Below are 23819 nucleotides of genomic sequence, written 5' to 3'. Positions count from 1 at the left end.
TCTTAAGACCATGTTACAAAATATCATAAAACAGCTAAATACAAAAAGAAATCAATGGGTTAAGACTTTTGAAAAAGTACCTGTAGGCCGAAAAACTGCAAAGAATAAAGGCACTTATAACAATCAGAATACATGTATTGAATTAAATGAAATTAAGAAATACTTGTCAGTAAATAAACAGTTTCTTATCTTTCTTTGATTAATATGTCTGTCTGATGTCAGCTTTAAGTGTTAAAATTTAAATATAAGAAGGGTCAAACTAATTTTATTTTCGACTATTGTTCATAATTGCAGATGCTGTAACTGTAAACAACGGATGCATTGGCTAGAGGATTTGCTGATCTGATTGCCACAGTATGTCTTAAATGCATGTATATGTCTTCAGGCCACGGCTTAGATGGTTAAAATGCAAATAACTGTTTACTTCAGAGCGATAGCTTAGCTCTTAATTTACTGTTTCTTCTTTTTTGTCCCGGCATATGATTTGGTTTGACTGGGTAATCGATAACCAAGGTTTTGCTTCCCCATAAGAAAAAATTGATAATAAAAGTTTGCAATGTTTTCCTACTTCTCTCTTCTTTTCTTCCTGTATACATTCGACCCGCATTCAAAAACATGATTTTACAGGGATTTTTTTATGAATTAGTCCGCTTTGGTCACTGCGTGAACTTATACCGTGCTACATTCTTAGACACATCGCTCTAAACTACTGAGTTTGTTGCAACAAGAATGTTTACGGATGGACTTAAGACGAAACAAAGTGCACATAAAACACCATTAACTAACGGTCCTAATAAAGTGGATTTGTACTTGCATTATACTGGCTAAATGATGATCAAAGCTTAACTGACTTAATTAGAAACGGAACGTTTACACTACAGAAATATTCACCATACAAAAATCTAAATCTAATATGGCACTGGCAGATGTCATCATTGACCTATTTTTTTTAATTTATTTAGACGCTTCCATTCAAGACTTTCTTCACTTCAAACAGTCTCTGGAATCCCGCACCGTATATCTTAAATTCACTGATTACTACAGGTAGGTTATAGACTGGGTTGGTATATTTATATCATTTATATATTACGCAAATAAGGACAATTTGATTTTTGATTGCTAAAGACTTACTGTTCATTGACTCGTTTCCACATTTCCTTAAATGTTTTAAAAGGGTTAAAAATGTCAGCTTTGTTAACTTTTTTTACAATATAGCCTAATGTGACGTCACATGGTGCTATTTAGATCTATCATCCTGAAAATAAATATAACCCGGCCAATATTTTTTGTTGCAATATTCCCAAGGGGCGAGTAATCTATATAGACTTAAGAAAACGTAATGTTCTAGTTGTCTCCCTTGATAAAATACTAGTGAAAATCACATAATAAAATTCCTGCCTCGGTTTAGTTTCGTTCGCGGGTTGCTAATATTTACAATTACCTTGTTGTTTTAATAATGGTCACACTTTATTTACACAACACAATTAAAAGAACGAAATTTATGTTGTTTTGCTAAAATATGATGTTTTAAAAACCTAATTCATTGAATAGATCTAGTATAAGATCTAGATCTATATGGATTGAATTAAAAGATCAACTTTCATTTGTTGTTTTACTAAAAATAATGTAGCCCTAGATGATGATCTATATGTAATTCCGTCATTTATATTTTAGTCTTTTTTTTCTTTGTTGTCGCACTTTTTAGATATAATTCTTTCTCCTTGTCATTTGTAAAATACTCAGCGGTAAATTCGAGACACATATACATTGTAGAAAAGGACCATGATGAATATGAGCATAGGTTTTAAATGTTTAGATCTCATTGGTAGCTAAACTAGCTTATTGCAGAAGCTGAGATTTATAGCCTAATGTAGATCTAACTTTTTAGTGTATCTTTCTGTCCCAGGCAGAAGTGAAATTTCATTGTCAGTTCACATTTAGGAAGTTTTAAAGGGTCCAAATTCTTTTTGCAATAACGATTTTCCTCAATATCCGAACTTTTCGATTGTCCTGATAGGCCTAATGCTATTAGTGCTAACTTTTTCACTGATGTTTTTGCACGTGCCGCGGTTGAAACGTTGAAAACAGGAAGTTTTAACTTATGCGTTTTGTTTAAACAAAATTAAATTAAATAAAAAAGAAGAATCCGGAAAACACAATATCCTGGATAAGACTCATCCGCTCTAGATAATATAGACTCTATAGATCTAGAACAAAAATTACAAAACTAGATCTAGTTGATTATTAAATTCGTGCATGGTTAGATCTACTCTTGCGAAAGGGACTAATTAATGCATTATATAGATCTAGCTCTAGAAAGATAGATTATAGTGTAGAAAATATTTATAATTAGAGTGAACTGTTTCATCAAGTGAAACAATATCACTGTGACTAGATTAATGACAAAATACGGATATGAAACCGGACTTTGAATTACGCGGAACGCTTGAACCGGAAGTTACGCCCTCTCGTGGATTGTGCCACCTATGTAAACAAGAAAAGAGAAAGTTTCAACAACATTGATTTTCGCTGTTGCGAATGAATACGCTGTGTTTCCAAGGAAGCTGGTCATAAACAAGTAAGATAACTAAGAATAAGATGCGCGCCATGTTTAAACAAGTTTTTCTATGTAAATATTCAGTTATTAATGTAAGTTCCGTTTGACGTGTAAATACGAGGTGTAGTGTATTCGGATGTGACATTACTGTGGATACTACATGTATTACAAGATACAAGAAACTTTATATTAAGTCGGTTTACATATTACAGGAAACATTACCTTATAAGTTAGCTTATAAGTTATTTACCGACAATTACAAAGACATAAAACATATTTACTAACATATAACATCTGAAAGTAAAAAAAACATTTAAAACTACTTTAGGCATGAAATAAAAGTAGCAAGATTAAGAAGAACTATACAATAAGATGACAAATTAAAGCAAAGTATGATGACATGCACAGTACATATTGTATTAAAGGTACTATAACAGTTTAAAAAATAATGAGTGACTGTAGTATACTATTCACGAATTCGAAAACCTAGCTAAACGCCGTTTTCCGGTACTTTCTGTACATAGCTCTGGGGAATTCACCTAATAGAGTGTAATAGCGAACTCGATGTTTTCGGCCTTTTTTAAAATTAAATTGAAATAAAACAGTTATTTCTTTATAAGAAAATAATTAAATATCATTGTATGAATAATTCCATACAAAAAATAAAGTAAATACACAAGTTTACGCCGAAAATAACCTTATTTATTATGGAAGATTCCACTACGTCGGTTTAAATTTTATTGATTTTCATTTTAAACAACTTATTTTTTTGAAAAATTTGCAATAGATATTAAAGGAATATTGATAATTTTCAATAACATCAATTCTTTTCACCTTAAACGGTAAAATAATGAAAGAAAAATAGAAATATCATGTAACTGTGTTATGTTCTTCATTTGGTGTAATTCCCCAGAGCTAAATCGGTAACGTACCGGAAAACGGTGTTTAGCTAGGTTTTCGAAAAGGTCAATAGAATGAGTTGACAATTTAAGTATGATACATGTAGCAATTTGAAATAAATAAAAATAATTATAATAAAAATTAATTAAATTAGCAATAGTTTACATCTAGAATTTATACATGTACATACTTAAAGATTTACTAAAAAAAAAAAAATAAATTGACTTACTTACAATAAAAATGTACATAAAAATTTATGATAGAACTAAAACAGCATAAAAAAAGAAAAAGATAAAGCACATACAGGGTAACAAACAAAGTTATCTAAAATTAAGTTGCATGCACAGCCTAATGGAAGGGAAAATAAGGAGTTTTAATTAGAAACATACAAATCAGACAGCTTAGACAGAGCTCCAGATAGCATGCGTATAAGCGTAAAATACGCATAGAAAATCTAAAATACGCATCACTTTCAAAATTTGTGCACAACAAAATGAAAATACGCTTGTATGTCAAAATTTAAGCGTAATAGAATAGAACTGTAAACATTTGATATTCAGGTAGAGGATGTTTTGAGCATTAAAATACAATATATTTCCATTTTATTGCATTGAAAACTAAAAGTTCTGTTGTCAACAATGCATGTTAAAAACGAAAGTAGCAGGGAGTACAGAAGGGAGGTAACTCCCGTAGATCAACCTGTGAAATTATTGATATAAATTTTTGCCAGATAATTATCGTAGGAGTTAACATAGTATTAAGTTTGTTTAGGCATCTATTGACATGCTTATGTATTAACAAAAATATGTTTTAATTTCTTTCACTTTTGTTGTTGGAACAAAATAACATGTTTTTCACCTGCAGTTTTGTACTCAATATTTTCGCACCCAGTCTACAGTTACTGACAATTTTCTCTCAGACCAATACTTTTTTTAAGGAAAGATAAAAAATCTTGTTTAGTTTTCTTTAATTCTAATTTCAACTATAATTGTTTAGACTGGAGCACATGATAAGGTACATGCCAACAGAAATAAAGAAAGAAAAATATTGACTCCTAGAAAATATTTTAATTTCAGGGCTTCCACTAGTGGAAGTTTGGGAGTCATTTACTCCTTCATTTTGGCATGTGACTTCCAAAAATCTAATACATTTCCTTCTTTATGTGACTTCCAATATCAGAGATTTTTAAGTCTTTGACTTCCAAATTTTGAAAATGGAAGCCCTGATAATTTTGATGTGTATCCTAAACTTGAGTTCCAGTATACTCTGGAAGTCTGACTTTACAGGGCACGTTTTGTATTGCTTCACATTGAATCAGTATTTTATTTTTTAAAGGTTTTTCTAAAAAAAAAGAAAATAAACAAACAAACAAACAAAAACAATAAGTTTAATTTGTTTATAAAAAATGAAAAATGCTTTTTTCCCTTAAGTTTTTCAGATTTTACATTTTACCCCTCACTCTAAATTTTGAGGGGTAAAAACCCCTTGGCCAAAAAAATTATCTGGAGCTGAGACTGCTTAGATACAACTAGCATAGCATACAGCATATAATCAAAGCATCATTGCAAACTAAAAAGGGATGCACAAAAACAAAGCAAACAAACAATCATGCAGTCTAAGCATTTTACATAAATAAAAACTAAGCAAATTAACAAATACATTGCAAATTTACAGACACATAGCACATTTACAACTTGGGCCACTTAGTATTATTGTATTACCGAAATATTAGTCAACAGTTAGCATTAATTTATTTTGTCATGATAATGTTAAACGAAAGATTTTCTTATCCTGCAGGATTGTACAGCGTTATCATGATATAAAATCAAAACAAATAACAAATGCATCCATGGTTGTTTTGGCTATCCATTAAATTAGAGTACAATCAGGAATATCTCTAGAAAGCTTATTCTGTACTTGTTAATATGAAAAAGGCAAAGCCTCAAAGCGAGCTCGATTTTCTTTTACCATAAGATAGTTAAAACAATCGTTCATTTTTAGCTCGACTATTCGAAGAATATGAGAGCTATTGTAGTCGCGTCGGCGTCGGTGTCGGCGTCAGCGTCCGCGTCGGCGTCTGCGTTGGTTAAAGTTTTTTGTAAATTCAAATATCTCAATTATTGCTTGAGATATTCAATTGAAACTTACAATACTTATTTATAGTAACAATGTACATCAGATTGACAAGTTGGATAACTCTGCCTACAATATTGACAGAATTATGCCCCTTTTTAACTTAGAAATTTTGGTTAAAGTTTTTTGTAAAGTCAAATATCTCAATTATTTCTTGAGATTTTCAATTGAAACTTACAATAGTTATTTACAGTAACAATGTACATCAGATCGACAAGTTGGATAACTCTGCCTATAATATTTACAGAATTATGCCCCTTTATAACTAAGAAATTTTGGTTAAAGTTTTTTTGTAAAGTCAAATATCTCAATTATTGCTTGAGATATTCCATTGAAATTTAAAATTCTTTTTTATAGTAACAATGTACATCAGTTTGCAAAATTGCATAACTCTGCCTGCAATATTTGTAGAATTATTTGCCCCTTTGAAACTTAGAAATTTTGGTTAAAAGTTAAAGGTCTTCAAAGATATTTACTTGAAACTTTACACATGTACTTAGGGTCATAATTGGAGAGTCATAATTGTATGTCACTGACCAAGTTCCATAACTCTACTCGCATTTAGGCTGATTCATCTCCCCTTTTCTACTTAGTCTCTTGGTTAATGTTTACATGCAAGTTTTACATATCTCAATAACTATTAAAGATATTTATTTAAAACTTCCCTTATGCATTTAGAATCATAATTGTAGGTCATTGACCAAGATCCATAATTCTATCTTGCATTTAGGCTGATTTTTTTCCCCTTTTTCAACTTAGAAATTCATGGTAAAGTTTTGCTTGTAAGCTGTTATCTCCATAACTACTGAAGAGTTTATGCCTTTTTTTTGGACATTTTTATGCATTCGTAATAATAAAGCAGTGATTTACTTGATAAAACATCTTAATAACAAGCCTTTGTACCTTTTCGGTCAATTTTATGTATTCATAGGTAAATAGCATTATTATTCTCAATAAAACACCCTTGTGACAATTTTTGAATAGTCGAGCCAATACTGTCCTCCGACAGTTCTTGTTATTTTACATTTTCCGTTTTAAAATTGTCATTTGGTATTTTATACACTGCTTCCGTTTATTCTGGTTCCCCCTTTCTATTATGGTTCCTATATAAGTGCCAAGGACACCAGTCTACGCTTCCGTTTTCAATCAGAGTACAGCGGCTTTTATCGTTATCTTGTAATTCGAAAAGTTGCGATGTGTCCAATTCGGTACTTCGGACGAAAGTTTTCAAAACCATCACTTAGCATGTATTAGTGTTACCGTAAAGCTCGCTTTGTGAGAGAGCCCTTCGGGCCAGCTCGTCGAGCTCGCTCTTATTATATATAACTGTCTAAAATAATATGAATTAGGTGCAACCAAAATGGATATTTAAAAAGTAATCATCATTACTTTTGTTCATGTCAATTATAACAATAGTATTTTTAGCTCGACTATTTGCAGAATAATAGAGCTAATGCAGTCACCCATTTGTCGGCGTCGGGTGTTGGCGTCGGCATCCCTGTGGTTAAGTTTTTGCGTGTAAGCTGGTATCTCCATAACTACTGAAGGGAATGGATTGAGACCTTACACTTGTTCTCTGTGATTACGTTACATGATTGACACAGGTCCCATAACTCTGATTGCTTTTTTGGCATAATTATGCCCCTTTTTCGACTTTTTGGTTAAGTTTTTGCGTGCAAGCTGGTATCTCCATAACTACCAGGGCTCGAATTTAACTTTTTTGGCCACTAGCAATTTTTTGCTAGTGGACAAATTTTTAACTAGCAAAAACTGAATTCAACTAGCACTTTTTACGACAATGATTTTTTAATTCCAAAATTGTTTAAACTTTTGTGTACATTCATTAATTGTTTAAATTATCATGTACCATAATAAGTTACAATTATGTTTCATAATAATGAATTTTATTTAAAAATTTTTTATTAACTACATTAACAAAATTAAAATTGTAATTTATTTGGACGAGTTCGAACTGCCCAGGGTACGAATCAGCAACGTAACTTTCTACTTAAAAACTTGATTTAGGGGACAGGGATCTTATCAAATGTCAATCTACATGTAAAAAATATAATAATGCAATATTGTCGCCATACCGACGATGTCTGGTCTTGATTATGCGCACAACAATCAGCGCAAAATATTTTGGCAACATTTCCATCGTCATCGAGCTTGTACGAAAGACTGACGTGCAGTTCTTTCTCCCATTTTTTAACCGTTTTAACTAAAGATCTGCCTTTCTTTTGATAGACTTGAATCATCTTCTGTACTCAGAGTATTGTTATCGGCAGTCACATTTGCTTCGGTAAGTGGGAAGAAGTTCGTTATTTTTCATATAGACATTTGATTCCGATCATGCTTGATTTACACGGACAAAATGACATTTGGACTGGTTTAAATTTGTGTACTTATTTAAGCGAGGTAAAGGTATAGAAAATGTAAACCAGACAGCAAGTGCGCGCATAGTTTATAACTCGGCTACCTGCAAATATTACGCCCCATTTATATTTCGGATTTTCCTGACGAGCGTATTCCGTTTTTACTTCAACTCGCAAAAAAATGCGAGTAGTCATAAATCTAACTCGCAAAATCATTTTTCAACTAGCATTTTGCGAGTTTGCGAGTGTTAAATTCGAGCCCTGAACTACTGAAGGGAATGGATTGAAACTTCACACACTTGTTCTCTGTGATTATCTAACATGATTGGCACAAGTCCCATAACTCTGATTTGTTTGTTTCTTTTCATAATTATGCACCTTTTTTCGGCTTAGAAATTCTAGGTAAAGTTTTTGCTTGTAAGCTGGTATCTCCATAACTACTGAAGGGTTTGTGCCTTTTTTTGGAACAATTTTATGCATTCATAATAGTAAAGCAGTGATTCATTTGATAAAACATCTTAATAATAAGCCTTTGTACCTTTTTGGACAATTTCATGTATTCATATATGTAAGCATTATTATACACACTTGTGACAACTTTATGAATAGTCGAGCGTTACTGTCCTCCGACAGTTCTTGTTTTATCTGAAATACCAGTATAACTAAATATAATATCAATCTTGCCTTATCTTGGTATGTTTTCAAAATTATATTTTTCTTGCATTCATAGACAGTAATACCCCGATCTTATCATCTCTTTGTATCCTGTATTTATTTTCCGACCATTCTTCAGAAATTCCTCACAAAACTGCACCACAGTCTGATCTGCCGGTCAAATTAAGTTATCATTTTTCCCTGAAGAAAGACCAAACTAATAGTAATGATATTTCGTCTTCATGATGGACCGGAATTAATCGCATTTTGGTAGAAATTGGCCACATTTTCATCATAAAAGTTACATTGAGGGTAAATAATTTTATCGCAAGAGGTCCAGTCAACATTGTTTGTCATTGATTCTGATTAATTATGTTCAGAATGTCAGATATTTCTTGGAATACCATACTGAGACTCAATTGTAATATTGTACGGTTTCACATTATGGAAATGAAGTAATTTTAAGGTATTTCCTGCTAAGATTTCATTTTGCTATATTGTTTGTTGGCTGCAGAAAGTAATGATGTCTGCAAAAAATACAACCTTGAAATGTATTATCCATAGTTTTATTATTATGATGAGTAGTTGAACTGAAAAACAGTAAATATTTAAGTTTTTCTATTTGATATATATCTTTAAATGCATTATATTACATGTGTATTTTGAAGTTTAAAATTTATAATAAATTTTTTTGTAGTAAAACATTGTAGCTGTTAGACTACTTGTGAATTTTCAATGGTTACCACTTTTCAACATTAATTTTTTATGAGATTTGCTTGAATATAAAGTGAATATACATGTATATATATATGAGCCGTGTCATTACAAAACCAACATAGTGCGTTTGCAACCAGCATGGATCCAGTCCAGCCTGCGCATCCGTGCAGTCTGATCAAGATCCATGGCTCATATATATTTCTATATGAAATAGAGTCAACCAGGGTTTGTTTTCTATTTTGTGCATGAAATGTGAAGCTGTGCACATGATTTAATTAGTGCTATGGATAAGTTCATGTAAGCTGTTTTACAGTCTGTAGTTGGTTAGGAAATAAAGAGGTCTTTGTGTTATTTTAATCTGTTTTGTTCTAAGAAATTATCAGTGTGTTAGCAGAGGTAGATATAGGATTTCTTATATTTTCTTTATTGAGGTGTTTCCTAACTGTTTATAATTAACGGTCATGAACCTGGCATTTACCAATTAATTTGTTGGTGCATTACCTATTTTATTGGAATATATAATTGTTATATGGATATTAGAATATTGCAATAACTCTTGTTTTGATTTTGGAATATTTCGTAAGTAATAAGGGATTTGATTATAAATAATATTGATAAAATTGAGTCTGCATGTTATATGTTAAAGTAAATTTATGTCTGAGCATTATTCTTATAGCATAAAAGGCACATTATGCCTCAGAAATGATTAAATTTTTACTTCTTTAGAAAGGGAAAAACATGAGTAACAACCGTTTATACAAATTGAGCCGTGTCACGACAAAACAAACATAATGGGTTTGCGACCAGCATGGATCCGGACCAGCCTGCGCATCTGCGCAGTCTGATCAGGATCCATGCTGTTCGCTGTCAGTTCCTCTACTTGTAATAGAGTTGGTTAGCGAACAGCATGGATCCTGATCAGACTGCATGGATGCGCAGGCTGGTCTGGATCCATGCTGGTTGCAAACGCACTATGTTGGTTTTGTCGTGACATGGCTCTAATGTATATGTATTAGAAGCATTTCAGTTGCTTGTTTGTTGATACCTGAGGAAATTAGCTCTAATTATAAAATTATTTGTCATAAAACTAGCAAAATGTAAACAGCTATAGTAGTATTTTGACTTCCATACAAAATAATCTCTATAATTTTACTAATTGCCAAAAAGCAACAGAAGAAACAGGTTGTTCAGGTATATTGGCCGATGAGCAACTTTTTTAAAACTGTGTAAGTACACCAAAAATTAAAAGCATTTGAGAATTAAAAATAAAAGCATTCTGAAGCATTATATGATCCTTTAAATTACTATCTGATTTCTTTGGTACATGTATATTCAAATGGCTGAGAAATTTAAGAAGGTTTAAAGAGACCCAGGGGATTTATATTGACAGTCGCTAATTGTCAGAAACAGCTATTCTCTTTGTAGATACATATTTTAAATGAGAACTTAAAAAAGAACTTGGAAAAAAAAACAACAACAATTTATGAGCATAGTTTACAATTTTTGAGAAAGTTTATGATTGCTGGAGTGCAAAAATCAGGAAGTCTAAGGAATAACATTTGTTGTTCAATAAATTTGGTAAAATGTTTCTCTAAAGGTAAGTCTATTGTTATAATAAAACAGGGAAATATTTAGCTATACTGGTCCTTTATGACAGGTTCTCTTTCTGCAGGTCCTTTATGGTCCTTTATGACAGGATCTCTTTTGCCTTTCCTTTATGACAGGTTCTCTTTCCAATGGTCCTTTATGACAGGTTTTCTAAATTCTTTCTGCTGGTCCTTTATGACAGGTTTTCTTTCTATAATGATTATGTGATAGTGAAAAACTTTCCTTTTGGGAAAAGAATTATGGCTGTTGTAAAGAGGTAATTGCTTTACAGAGGGCCACTCTGCAGATGCTAAGTAAACTGTGTTTGAATTTATATTTCCTATTTATATGTATCATGATGGCAGAACAAGCATTATTAGTTGAAACTTAAAATGTGTACTATAAATTATGAAACACATAATGTACATGTATTTATGGACTATAACAATCACTTATATAATAAAGGTCTCAGAAGGTAGTCGCTTCTACAACTTGATATTCCATTGAATCTTAACAAAAGTTATTGCCCTTTCTTTTCATGAGAGGCAATTTCTATTCCTAAATTTGAACATGGTCTGGGCGTGAGCTTCAATAAAAAACAATGGTTTGGATATGAATCACATTTAATGGTACAAATGTAATTTCTTTTAGTTTTAGTTGGAATAAAGTGGATGTTGAACTTTCAGAAAATCATATTTTATCTCATACTGGCAGTCATATGATCACATTCATGATTTAGTACAATAATTTCACATTATTCTTTAATAAGACAGAAGATTCTACTAGCAATATGTTATAACACTGTGCTGTCATTTAAGGATATGAATTATTGTCTTTTACAATATATATTTTATAGATGCTGTGAAGTTTTTACAGAATATATCTCATAATATCTTAAAGCTACCCTCTCATAACATTGCTTCTAATCAGAAAATTTTCTTGTGGTTAATACACTCTGAATTTATACCGGTATGTCCAACCCACACTCCCCACCCCATTATCCCCATTACCTGATTTGATATATTATAGGACTTCAGACTTCATATTGGATGGTTGCCCTGTAAAAGACTGGCTTGTTGCTTTTCGGCTTAAAAGGTCAAGGTCACTATGATCTTAAAATAAAACTTATATATTCATAGATAATATGGCAACACAAATAGAAGTCTATATGGATAAATTGCGGTAGGTCATATGATTGCAACCTACACAATCAGATGTATAGTGACAGTACAGCTTTAGAATCTTGCATGTCATAATTCAGGATATTTGGCTGGAAAATTTAACACAACTTCACCTAAGTCGGCATTCTGCAGAGCTCCAGATAATTTTTTGGGCCAAGGGGTTTTTACCCCTCAAAATTTAGAGTGAGGGGTAAAATGCAAATTCTGAAAAACTTAAGGGGTAAAATCTGTCAAAAAAAAGCATTTTGCATTTTTTATAAACAAATTAAACTTATTGTTGTGTTTGTTTGTTTGTTTGTTTGTTTGTTTATTTTCTTTTTTTAGAAAAACCTTTACAAATTAAATACTGATTTAATGTGAAACAATACAAAACATGCCATGTAAAGTCAGATTTCCAGAGTATACTGGAACTCAAGTTTAGGATAAACAGCAAAATTATCAAGGCTTCCATTTTCAAAATTTGGAAGTCAAAGACTTCAAAATCTCTGATATTTGAAGTCACATTATATAGGTAAAGAAGGAAAAGTATTGATTTTCGGAAGTCACAGGCCAAATGAAGGAGTAAATGACTCCCAAACTTCCACTAGTGGAAGCCCTGAAATTATTTTATTTTCTAGGAGTCAATATTTTTATTTTTTTATTTTTGTTGGCATGTACCTTATCATGTACTCCAGTTTGAACAATTATAGTTGAAATTAGAATTAAAGAAACATAAAAAAGATTTTTTTATCTTTCCTTAAAAAAAGGATTGGTCTGAGAGAAAATTGTCCGTAACTGTAGACTGGGTACGAAAATATTGAGTACAAAACTGCAAGTGAAAAACATGTTATTTTGTTCCAACAACAAAAGTTAAAGAAATTAAAATATATTTTTGTTTATATTGAGGCATTAGCATGTCAATAGATGCCTAAACAAACTTAATACTGTGTTAACTCCTACAACGATTATCTGGTACAAATTTCATCAATAATTTCACAGGTTGATCTACGGGAGTTACCTCCCTTCTGTATTTCCTGCTACTTTCGTTTTTAACATGCGTTGTTGACAGTTTTCAATGCAATAAAATGGAAATATATTGTATTTTTATGCTCAAAACATTTTCTTTCTACATATCAAATGTTTACACTTCTATTTTTTCACGCATAAATTTTGAAACACGAGCGTATTTTCATTTTGTTGTGCGTAACTGTGACGCACGAATTTTGAAAGTGATGCGTATTTTAGATTTTCTATGCGTATTTTACGCTTATACGCACGCTATCTGGAGCTCTGATTCTGAAATGCTGCGGAATTGTCTGCCCTTTATATTTCACACCCTTTACTTTAAAAACATTTATTTTAGCTTGATTGCATAACATTAGTTCTGGCAATGTTTTCTGGACATAACAAGTATTATTGCCATATGAGGAAACATGGTTGTGACCTGGTTATGGCTTGAACCCGTTATCCCTGGGCTGAGTGGCAGACACCTTAACCACTCCCCTACCACTCCCCTTTGTCTGCAGCCTTTATCATATACTCCCAGCGAAAGTTAGGTTCATTAAACATGCCAGCATATGTTTTAGCTTCTTCTTTGAGCAGTTAGCTTTAAATATTGACTTCAAGGAGCTGTCATTAAAAGTACTTGTGTAATAGATTTACATTATTTTACTGAGAGGATTTCTTAATTTTTAGACAATAAATTATTTTGAAAGTGATTAGAGACTAAGATTTATTCTTGATAAACACTTTCAGTACTCTAGGCTTTTTTATAACACTGTTGTTCTTAAATGAATTTTGTGAAAAAATATCATAACAAAAACACAAATGTTTGTGTTAATTTTGTTTAAGTATAGAGTAACCATAATCTTCCTGGAACAGAAAACAACTGTCCTTTGCCTCCAGTAAAGAGCCAGTCATAAGTAGCATGCATTTTTGTGCAATCTGACACTAAGGCACTATGATTTACTGTTGGGCTCCAGTATATACCATGACCGAAGGAAAAGTTCAGCTTTAAAAAGGCTCATTACTATAAATTAGGTGCATGCAATAAGTTAAACATAATGGCTGAGGTGTATTTTGTTCTTGTATGATAATTAATCGAGGTTAATTGAGGAATACATTGTATAAGCCATTAGAGAAGCTCTTATCAAATAATTCAGCAAGAAAAACATCTGCTCTAATACTTATATAGATACTGCTGATAATTCTTCCCTTAGCAAAAAAACAACCAACAATAAAAAAACAGTGTCATTGTATATGTATTGGAAAATAAACACTGAATAATTCTCTGTGAGTATTGAAAAGTGATACAATGTATCATATTGTCACAGTTTTATTTGAAATATAACATTAAAGCCCAGGAAAAAAGATTCTTACCATTGGTTTAATGTGACTGCTATTCGCTTTGCTCATTATTGAGGAATGATGTTGATCTGATCATAATATACTGTTCAGGAATATGTTACTTTAATGTCATTGACTTTTATGGATAGTGATATATCATAATCATGTGTTTTTAAAGGTTGAAAAGTGGCAAAAAACGAGAGCGGTTGACATTATATAGTGTTGAATTTAGTCTAAATTTAGACACATTTAAACACGGGAAGTAACAGGTAATTTGTAATATCAGATCATTTTAATTTCATGATTTTGTTTATTATTACAATTCTTAAATTGAATGAAAGGTATTTTGACTACTTGCCCCTGACCGCCAGACAAGGACTTTAGATTCTTTCATGTTAGGGAGCTATCCAGCTAGCTTACGGAATGTTGATGTGCCTAAAAATAATGCTCGGATCTTAGGGCACATGAGGTCTTCCTTCACCAGTAAAGCTGGAACATTGCCATATGACCTATACTGTATTGGTGTGACGTAAAACCCAAATAACCAACAATCAAACAATATGATCCTCAAGAGACATTGCTTTGAATAAGTGTATCGATGTCACACTCAAATATTAGACAGTAGTGGATTGGTAGTCCAGTGGTAGAGTGCTGTGTTTCGTTGCTCTACATTAGGCATGTAAAAGAACCACAGGGTGGCCCATGGAATTTGGCAGCTGCTGTAATTCCTTGCACTACTTTGAATACTTAAACAACTATTTGTTCAAGAGGTGTCACAGTTTGGGGCATCCAAACTGAAAAAGAAACAATGAAAAACATAAAACATTAGACAAAATAGATAATCATGGTACTGTTTATCAAAATAGATAATCATGGTACTGTTTATATGCATAGAAAATTTTTACAGTATTATAAGATTATATATGTACATGTATTATACTAACTATGTAATTATAAGTTGTCACACCTTTTGGTCTCCAGGTTCAACACTTGTGTTTTTTATAATTTTTGCACCAGGCTGACTAAAGTCAATCGTAGATCAATATAAAACAGAGTGACAGCTGGAATGCTAAAAAAAACTATCTAAGAAATAAAATAATTAGATGATAAATTTTACAGACTGTTATATTATACATGCAAAATAAGAAATAATTTGTATTAAATCTGATAGTGGCACATTATAATTGTCTCATTAGTCGGTTATTCTTAACTCTCTAAGTAAATTATCATCATTTTCTCAAAAGCAAAGATTTTCTTTGATATTGTATATTGTTGAAAACAGGATACAGTTGAAAACATTGTAGTTTTCCCCAACAAAAAGATAATAATATTTATATAATGTTTCTTTATTATTTTGCTTGCTCATTGCTTTGTTCTAATTGTTAGTTTTATCTGAAGAAGATATCTCCATCATATATGCAGATGTTTCCAATTTCATATGCGCAACAACAATATCCATGCAAAGGGGTTAAATATAGTTTGATGCTAAAGAAAGAAAAACTGTCAAAAGTATATTAATTATAATGTTAAAAATTTCTTGAATGCTGTTTCATAGAAATACTAAAAAAACAAAATATTTAATTTGTTTCAAGTGCGTATAGAAATCCTTTGTCTCTTGATAATATATAACATGCTACAGCAGTTAACTCCCTTGATCACTATGTCAAGAGGTTGATATGGGCCTTTACCCCCTAAAAATGGTTGCTTGGCTGCATAAGTGCCAAAAATATTAATGAATTAATGATGCTTAGCTGCTTTAGTGCCAAAAATATTAATGAATTTTTTTTTTCCTTATTCAAAAATCGCTATTTCAAGTTTTTTTATTATTATTGTATATTCAAAGTGAGGATGATGGAGCAATATGAGAATGGTAAAAAATCTATTAGTACTAATGTTCATTTGGTGCAAGAGCATTATATTTTAATTGCCAGTTCATTAAGAGAGCAATTTGGGTTAATTTAACTTAATAATAATACTGTGAATGTAGATATATGTACAGTGTAACTAAGTTAAGGGAGTAGTTATTAATTAATGATTGATGGAGTATTAAGTTAATTTAAAGAAAGCATACATGTAGATGATTTAAGTGAGCATTAAATTAATTTATCATTTTAAAGGTAGTAAATGACAAGTTAGTTAAAATTAATATTAGATTTTGATTCATTTACAAATTCAGTGTTACTGAATGGCCAGTTTAAGTTAGCATTATCAGATTTTGATTTATTTACTAATTTAGTAATTCAGTGTTTAATTTTATACCGTGTGAGTATTTAATTAATGCTGTAAATACAGTATAGTAAAATGTATGGTGCTTTGTAGCAATACATCATATGACATTGTATATGTGAAAAGAATGATAATGAAATTTAATGAAATTCAATTTAAAAGAACATTGTTTCATTAATGATAACAGACCACGACTTATTATAATAATATTTGTTAATGTATTTTTAGTATTGTGCTAAACATAGACATTTGACATTTACATCTAAAAATCATAAAATGTGGTTGTTTTAGGGTAAATTGTCTAGGTGGTTTAATATGATGAACTTTTGTAAATAAAAACATTTTAATGTTATGTTTTTTTTTATAATGTACATCATTAATTTTATCTTGCAGGTTGATGAAAGATAATTGGAGTCAAACTGTGAGGAGTCTTGTTTATAAAGAGGATTTAAAATAAGAAGTTTGATCCCAGGTAAGAAAAAAATTTTCAAACTGAATTACTTTACAATTTATTTAGTTACTATCTCCTTTAGTAGGCAAATTTTATATCACTTATAAGGGAGAGTGGTTTTAATGTTGTCTGATGAAAGTGACAGCCAGGAAACATGGTGGTCTGTATCTTGTTCTAGGTCAGCTAGGATAAGTCAGGACAGGAAAGGACAGGACAGGACAGGATGAAACCTGTCATACATAGAAATAACTGTTCTAGAGCAGAGGATAAAATAGTCCTATAAATGTGATGTTGCTTTGAGTTATAATTTTTGCTTCTTGGCCAAGCGCTACCGTCGGGCTTGACCGACATAAACTATAACAAGCCCGTAACGTCTGATACATTGGACTAGGGATAAAAAACTCTGTATATGATTTAGGAAGAAAACTGGGGCATCGCATATAATATGCATGGTTGTAAAGACATGTCTTATATGGTGGTTGGTAGAAAGGAGAAAAGTGTTTGATTGCTGGCATGTGAACTGATTTATCTTCCGTCTCGGCACAAGTGCTGTTGGAAGGATTGATTAGTGAATATTGTTCGCACCTCTCAACGTCATTAGACATTCTTAGGTGTCTGAATGTCGACATAAAGTAGAATATGGAAGAATATGTAATGAGAAAAATCTATCCTGTCTCAGAACTGTTGTTATTTTTTCTGATATTTTTCATTGAAAGGCAATGGCTGGATTGATTTAGTTTTAGCTCAACTGAGCACAGAGTGCTCAATACATGCAGAGGTGAATTTTAATGATAGAATATGATTTCTATCATCAATTTTATTCCACAGTTTCTTCAAACACCATGTACTTAGCCACTATGTAAATTTTGACCAGACTTCACAGGAATGACCCTAAGGTGACCCTTTTAGTTTTTTCAAGTGATTCCAGTCTGCATGCAGGAATCAAGGTCAAAGGAGATAACTAAAAGATTTAAAAAAATGAAATCTGTAAAAAATATCCTGAGAAGTTACAATTCTTTTATTTAATTAAGATATTTGGGATGTAGTAACTACATTAAAGCTTATAAAAATTCATGTTTATAGGGTTAAAAATGGCCCTGATCAGGGTCCCATACTTCAGTGTCATGGGCTTTAACTAGATTTAAAAAATCTTATAAACTATGATGTCCAGAGCTTTGTTAAAGGCATGATTTAATCAATATCTTGGGGTTCTCTTCAGAAGTTATCTAAATTTTGCCATAGAAATTGACACTCATGGGGTCAGTCAATGATTTTACATACACTTTTATATAGGAAAACTCATTTAAGTCTTTCATGTTAACTTTTAAATAAACAATATGGCAGTAGTGCTAAGATATTTGTTGAAAAAGTATATAAATCATGGTCATCAGGCCCTGGGGTAAAAAATTGCCTATCCCCATTGTGATCCAATGACTTATTTCTTCTTTTAATAGTTTGTTGAATATGAAATCACCTGACAAATTAAAGCATTTGTCTATTTTTTTGTAAAACCTTAATGGCCAAATTTAAGTAATTATCAGAATATAGGCATAATCTTACATTACATTTCACATATTTTTGTTTGTTTTTATACAGTATCTACCTATATGGATTATGTTCTACTTTCAAGCTTTATTACGGTCTCCCCCTACACCTTTGTCAAACTTAAATCTGTGTTTTATTATTATTTTCCTCATACTGTACTTATGTACCTGAGAGAATAAAGAGTATGTTCTGCTCTGTTCTGTTCTGTTCTGTTATGACTTTCTAGTAATTGATCTCAGGTGAGCTATCTAGGGCCATCATATAGGCTTGCAATTGGTATGGAAAAAAGCTTCAATATTTTGATTGCCCTCAAGTCCACTTTCTTAATAGGGCTAGACAGTGACTGATCCTATTCAGGTGTCTGAAACTTTAATGGTATTCAAGTACCATAATATGTCATCACCTTAGTGCAGTGATTTGTTAACTCCCTATATAATTTAAAAGGAGTTAACTCATTACTGCACTAAGGTGACATTATATATATAATATGGTTGGCTGATATCTTACAGGGTTTTAACTTGTTTGCAATGTTTTGCCATTAATTCCCTGCTGGTGATCTATGCCATCATTCTGATCAAGGTCTGCACTGTTGGATATAATTCACTCAGTATAATTTATTTTTCATTTTTCCTTAAAATGATGAATAGTTTTGCCCAGATTTGAAGATGGAAAAATCCATCTAAAATTATTTAGCATGAAAAGAAATGCTGTGAATGTGGAAAAATTGCATTTTTTGTCCCTGTTTTGTTACATGTATATATTCATATATATATATTCATGAGAATATAAAATATTCATGACTATATAAAAGGACTGTCATAATTATTTGGGGAAAAAAAAATAAAAAGGAAAACCCACCAAAATTGAATGTAATGTTTTTAAAGGATTGTGATGATTTGTATATCAGCAATCACTTATAGTGAAAGGCCTCGTGTGTTGTGTGTAACACTGGAAACAAAGTGTCTGCTTTGATGTTGTCTAAGACAATAGAAGATTTCTCAATAAATGAGCAGTGTCATTGTAGTCGAAGCCATGTTTTGTTAATATTGAGTGTTTTCTTTTAAAATGTGATCAAGAGATGATAAATATTAAAATGATTGATTGGTTTTCTATTTGTTGATTTTAAAATTCAGATAGAAAACATTTCTTCAAATGAGATATTATATATGAAAGTTTTAATTGTTGAATAATAAATAATATGTTGCCTTACAAAAATAATTTGTTTTGTAATTGATAAATAATTTAGCGACACTCAACTATTTTGAACTAGTTTGCTGCTTCCCTGTAATATCTTGAAGTTGTTCATTTATAAATGTACATTTTTTTCTTCCCCTTTTAACAAAAACAAACACAAAAAAACACACACACAAAAAACAACAACATCAAAAACAACAAAAAACTCAACACAAATTAAGGGAATGAAGTGCCCCCTCCCTGCCTGTGGATTCCCCCACCCCCACTTTCCCCAAAGCATTGTATAGATTTTGGCTTCTCAGTTTTAGTATTTTATCACAATTACTGCATTTATTCCAGATTCAAATCTGCTTTAAGCTATTATTAAATAGTGCTTAAATATGTGTATTATTCATGTTATGTGTAGGAAGCTATAAGCTATAATTCATGTTCTTTTGCTGAAGGAAACATGACTTTAAGGTCCTTATGGGGTTTGAACTGGACCAACATATTTAGATATAATGTTTATAAAATGTTTAACAGCACTATAATAACTGCTTTATAGTTTGGCATTACAGTTTCAAGTTTTATTGTGTGAAATTGATATGTTAAAATCATCTCTGTCTAAGTTGTGTGATTTTTACTTTAAATCAACTGCATGGAAAACATTAAAGTTGACACTTTATGTGATTATGTCACTGAGGGGGCCATTTGTTATTTAATGCAATGTATAATTTGATTTTTTGATATTTATGGCTTGAATATGATAGATTATAGAAATAAACATTTTTTATAACACTTGTCTGTCATGATACACCCAGCCCGTATGTCAATATTGTTTGGTTGTCACTGAAATTTGCTACAGTTTTAAAGGAGAGCTGCATTGAGAGCAGTGAAAACAAACATTATAAATAATGTGAAAATTAAATGATTGTAGACCATAGGTTTTAATTGAATCTGCATGCTAATGAGTTTGTTTTGTTTGTTTGTTTGTTTCATTTTACGCCTTTAAACAATTTCCCAACAGTATTTCAGTCATATAGGCGGGTAGTTTCCTAACCATCGTTCCTGGAGAGTAACACCAGTACTAGACTACCTTCCTCCGTGCTAAACTACCAAAGCATCTCCCGGGGAGCGAACCCACGCCAGAGAGGTAACAGGATTGAAGTCATCGACTCTAACCCCTCGACACATGCTTATGAGAGACATTGGTCTGTTTGGATGTTAGAGGTAATGGGTAATTGAAGTCTGTTCATGAGAAGCAATAGATGATCTAGGTATGTTTATGAGTGGCAATGGATAATTAAAGTCTGTTCATGAAAGGCAATGGATGATTGAAGACTGTTCATGAGAGACATCTTCATGTGAGGCAATGGATGATCTAGGCATGTTTATGAGTGGCAATGGATGATTAAAGTCTATTCATATGACACAATAGTTGACTCTCAAAGTATGTTTATTAGAGGTAATTGACGATTGAAGTCCATTTATGAGACAGCCGTTGATATGTTGGGTTAATGGATGATTAAAGGCTGTTCATGAGAGGCAGTAGATCATCTAGGTATGTTGATGAGAGGTAATGGATGATCGAAGTCTGTTTATGAGAGGCATGTTTATGTGAATCATTGGATTATCTAGGTATGTTTATGAGTGGCAATGGAATCGATTAAAGTTTGTTCATGAGAGACAGTGGATGATTGAAGTCTGTTCATGAATGAGAGGCAATGGATATGTTTGAAGGCATTATTGAAAGTCCAACATCTTGTGTATGCACCCTTTAATAGCACTTGCTTGAGCAATATTTTATCTTCTGATCTCTTGAAAGGAGTATTATATTATATGTGAATGATAATGAGGAACCTTATTCAATCTTCATGGAATCGATATCAATTTAAAAACCTTGGAACTATAACTACAAAAAATATAACTAATTTACAGCACCTTGAGATGAATGAGTTCAAGGCATTTTTTTTTACATCTTCACACCTGCTATAATGAATAAGTAAGTTCAGAAAAAGGGGGAGATAGTTATACCTTGAGATCAATACAGAGAGTTAAGAGAGTGATAGTGAGAAGAAATATTATAAGACTAAAGATATCATTTAACAGCCACACCAGTCTAGTAGTCAATTAGTGTTCTTTATATAATTTTTATATCATATACAAAAAGACAAAATTTACTGAACTGTTACATTAGTTAAGACAAGAACTCAGCTAACAATTAAGTGTCTTTTTACCAGACTGCATGTTCTTAAATTATTAAAATAGAAACAAAAAATCATGACTTTAATTTAGCATTTGTCACAGCTACGCCCTAATTAGTGTCATAAAAATATTGAAAGTTTTTAGGTAAATTAAAAGTAAAAAGTTTTGAATTGAGGCACAAATATTGATATCAGTTAATATAATTAACTCTTAATATTGAAAAAATGTTCCCTCCAAAGCACTTTTGTCTGATAGTCATACATTAATATATTTCTAAAAGCATTTTCCAGTTACGTTTATTGTTGCAGCGGTGAAATGATCATGTCTACGCCAAGTTTTGTGAATTGTTTTCTCATTCCTCATGATATACGACTTCCCCTTATAATACATTTCACTGTAAGATATTGAATATTTGTGTGACAAGATCAAATAATGATTTGCATATTTATTGTGCGGCGGATATTCTCCGGGGCACGCTTTCACTGGAATCAGCAAACAACCTTCCATCATGCATTCAATTCCGAATTCTTTGTAGTTATATGTAATATGATTGCAATGTAGATGAAAATTGTGATGGTGATAAAAAGGAGCAAACATTTGTACGTTCATATTGTAGTGTTATATTCACTTATTGCGCATATGATCTAGATTTTATTTATAAATTCTCTATTGATTCAGCATGTGTATTAAATAATAAACAATCAGTCCATGCTGCACCTTTGTATCTGAAAAATTTTATGTGTTAGATTATAATCATTTAATTATATATGTACAAATACTGTAATTTCGAAAATATAGTTGAAAATATAGTTGATAAACAGCACTTTTTTATCAAAGCTTGCTCAATATACGTAAATGTGAAAGCAGAAGGTTTTTTAATTTCCTTAATGATTTGTATATCCTGATGCTGATGGGCAAACATTAACTAAATATAAAAAGCTAATCTGTATTAAGACTTACAATTCAAAACAACAGAACTTGAACTTAAATTCACTTTTAATTAAGTTTCTTAAAATTTATTTCCCCAAAGTTCACGCCATATTCTTTGAAAATCAGTCAGCATATACCACGATGATAAACGAGCATGAGCCTGCAATTTGAAATAAGATCAATTAAAGGTTTCCATATTACATTTATAATACTTGACGCTTACAATTTAGCAAGATTGGTTCTTTACAAAGAAACATTTTGCCTTGAAATCATACTCTTTTTAGTAACTGCTTCTTTCAGTACAAGAGTGACAGATTTAATTCAGTCAATTCAGGTTTAAGCTTTTAACTTTAATAGATTAAGCAACCCGATAGTTGCTGGAGCGAAAATGTTTCAAACGTTAGTTGCTGAAGCGAAATGTTTGGAATGTTTTGTTCAATACTCTTTGATTTGACAATTGGAAACATAGAACTATCTATTGTTAAACATAGAAATGTTAGATTATTATTTAAGAAGATGTAAATTTTCTTTTGGAAAACATATAATCATTTGTTGTTAAACATAGAAATTTTAGATTATTTTTAGCTCGACTATTCAATAAGAATGAGAAAAGCGATCCTAGTTACCCAAGCGTAGGCGGCGGTCCGTAACCACTTAAGTTAAAGTTTTTGTAACACCTCAAATATTTTCAAAGTCCATTGATATATGGCTTTGAAACTTTGCACACTTGTTCACCATCATGACCCCAATCTGTAGACAAGAGGAGGTAACTCTTAGTAAGCATTTTGTCAGAATTATGCCCCTTTTTTGACTTATAATTGGAATTGACATTAAAGTTTGTGTACCATCTCAAATATTTT

At 31.5% G+C, this 23819-nt stretch overlaps 1 long non-coding RNA gene across 1 annotated transcript in view; it reads left to right on the top strand.

Moving 5' to 3' along the window:
- The first annotated feature begins 2126 nt into the window (after nt 1–2126).
- The window catches only part of LOC132745812 (uncharacterized), a 73378-nt gene continuing 51685 nt past the window's right edge, over nt 2127–23819 (top strand). Inside the window, exons 1-2 of the long non-coding RNA XR_009627906.1 lie at nt 2127–2578; nt 17049–17127. This is a non-coding gene — a long non-coding RNA (uncharacterized LOC132745812). The remainder of the gene's footprint in view (nt 2579–17048; nt 17128–23819) is intronic.

The sequence above is a fragment of the Ruditapes philippinarum genome, unplaced genomic scaffold, assembly GCF_026571515.1.
Source record: "Ruditapes philippinarum isolate M1 unplaced genomic scaffold, ASM2657151v2 ctg3551_1_1_1_1, whole genome shotgun sequence".
Classification (NCBI taxonomy): Eukaryota; Metazoa; Mollusca; class Bivalvia; order Venerida; family Veneridae; genus Ruditapes; species Ruditapes philippinarum.
This window is presented reverse-complemented; position numbering and strand designations above follow the sequence as displayed.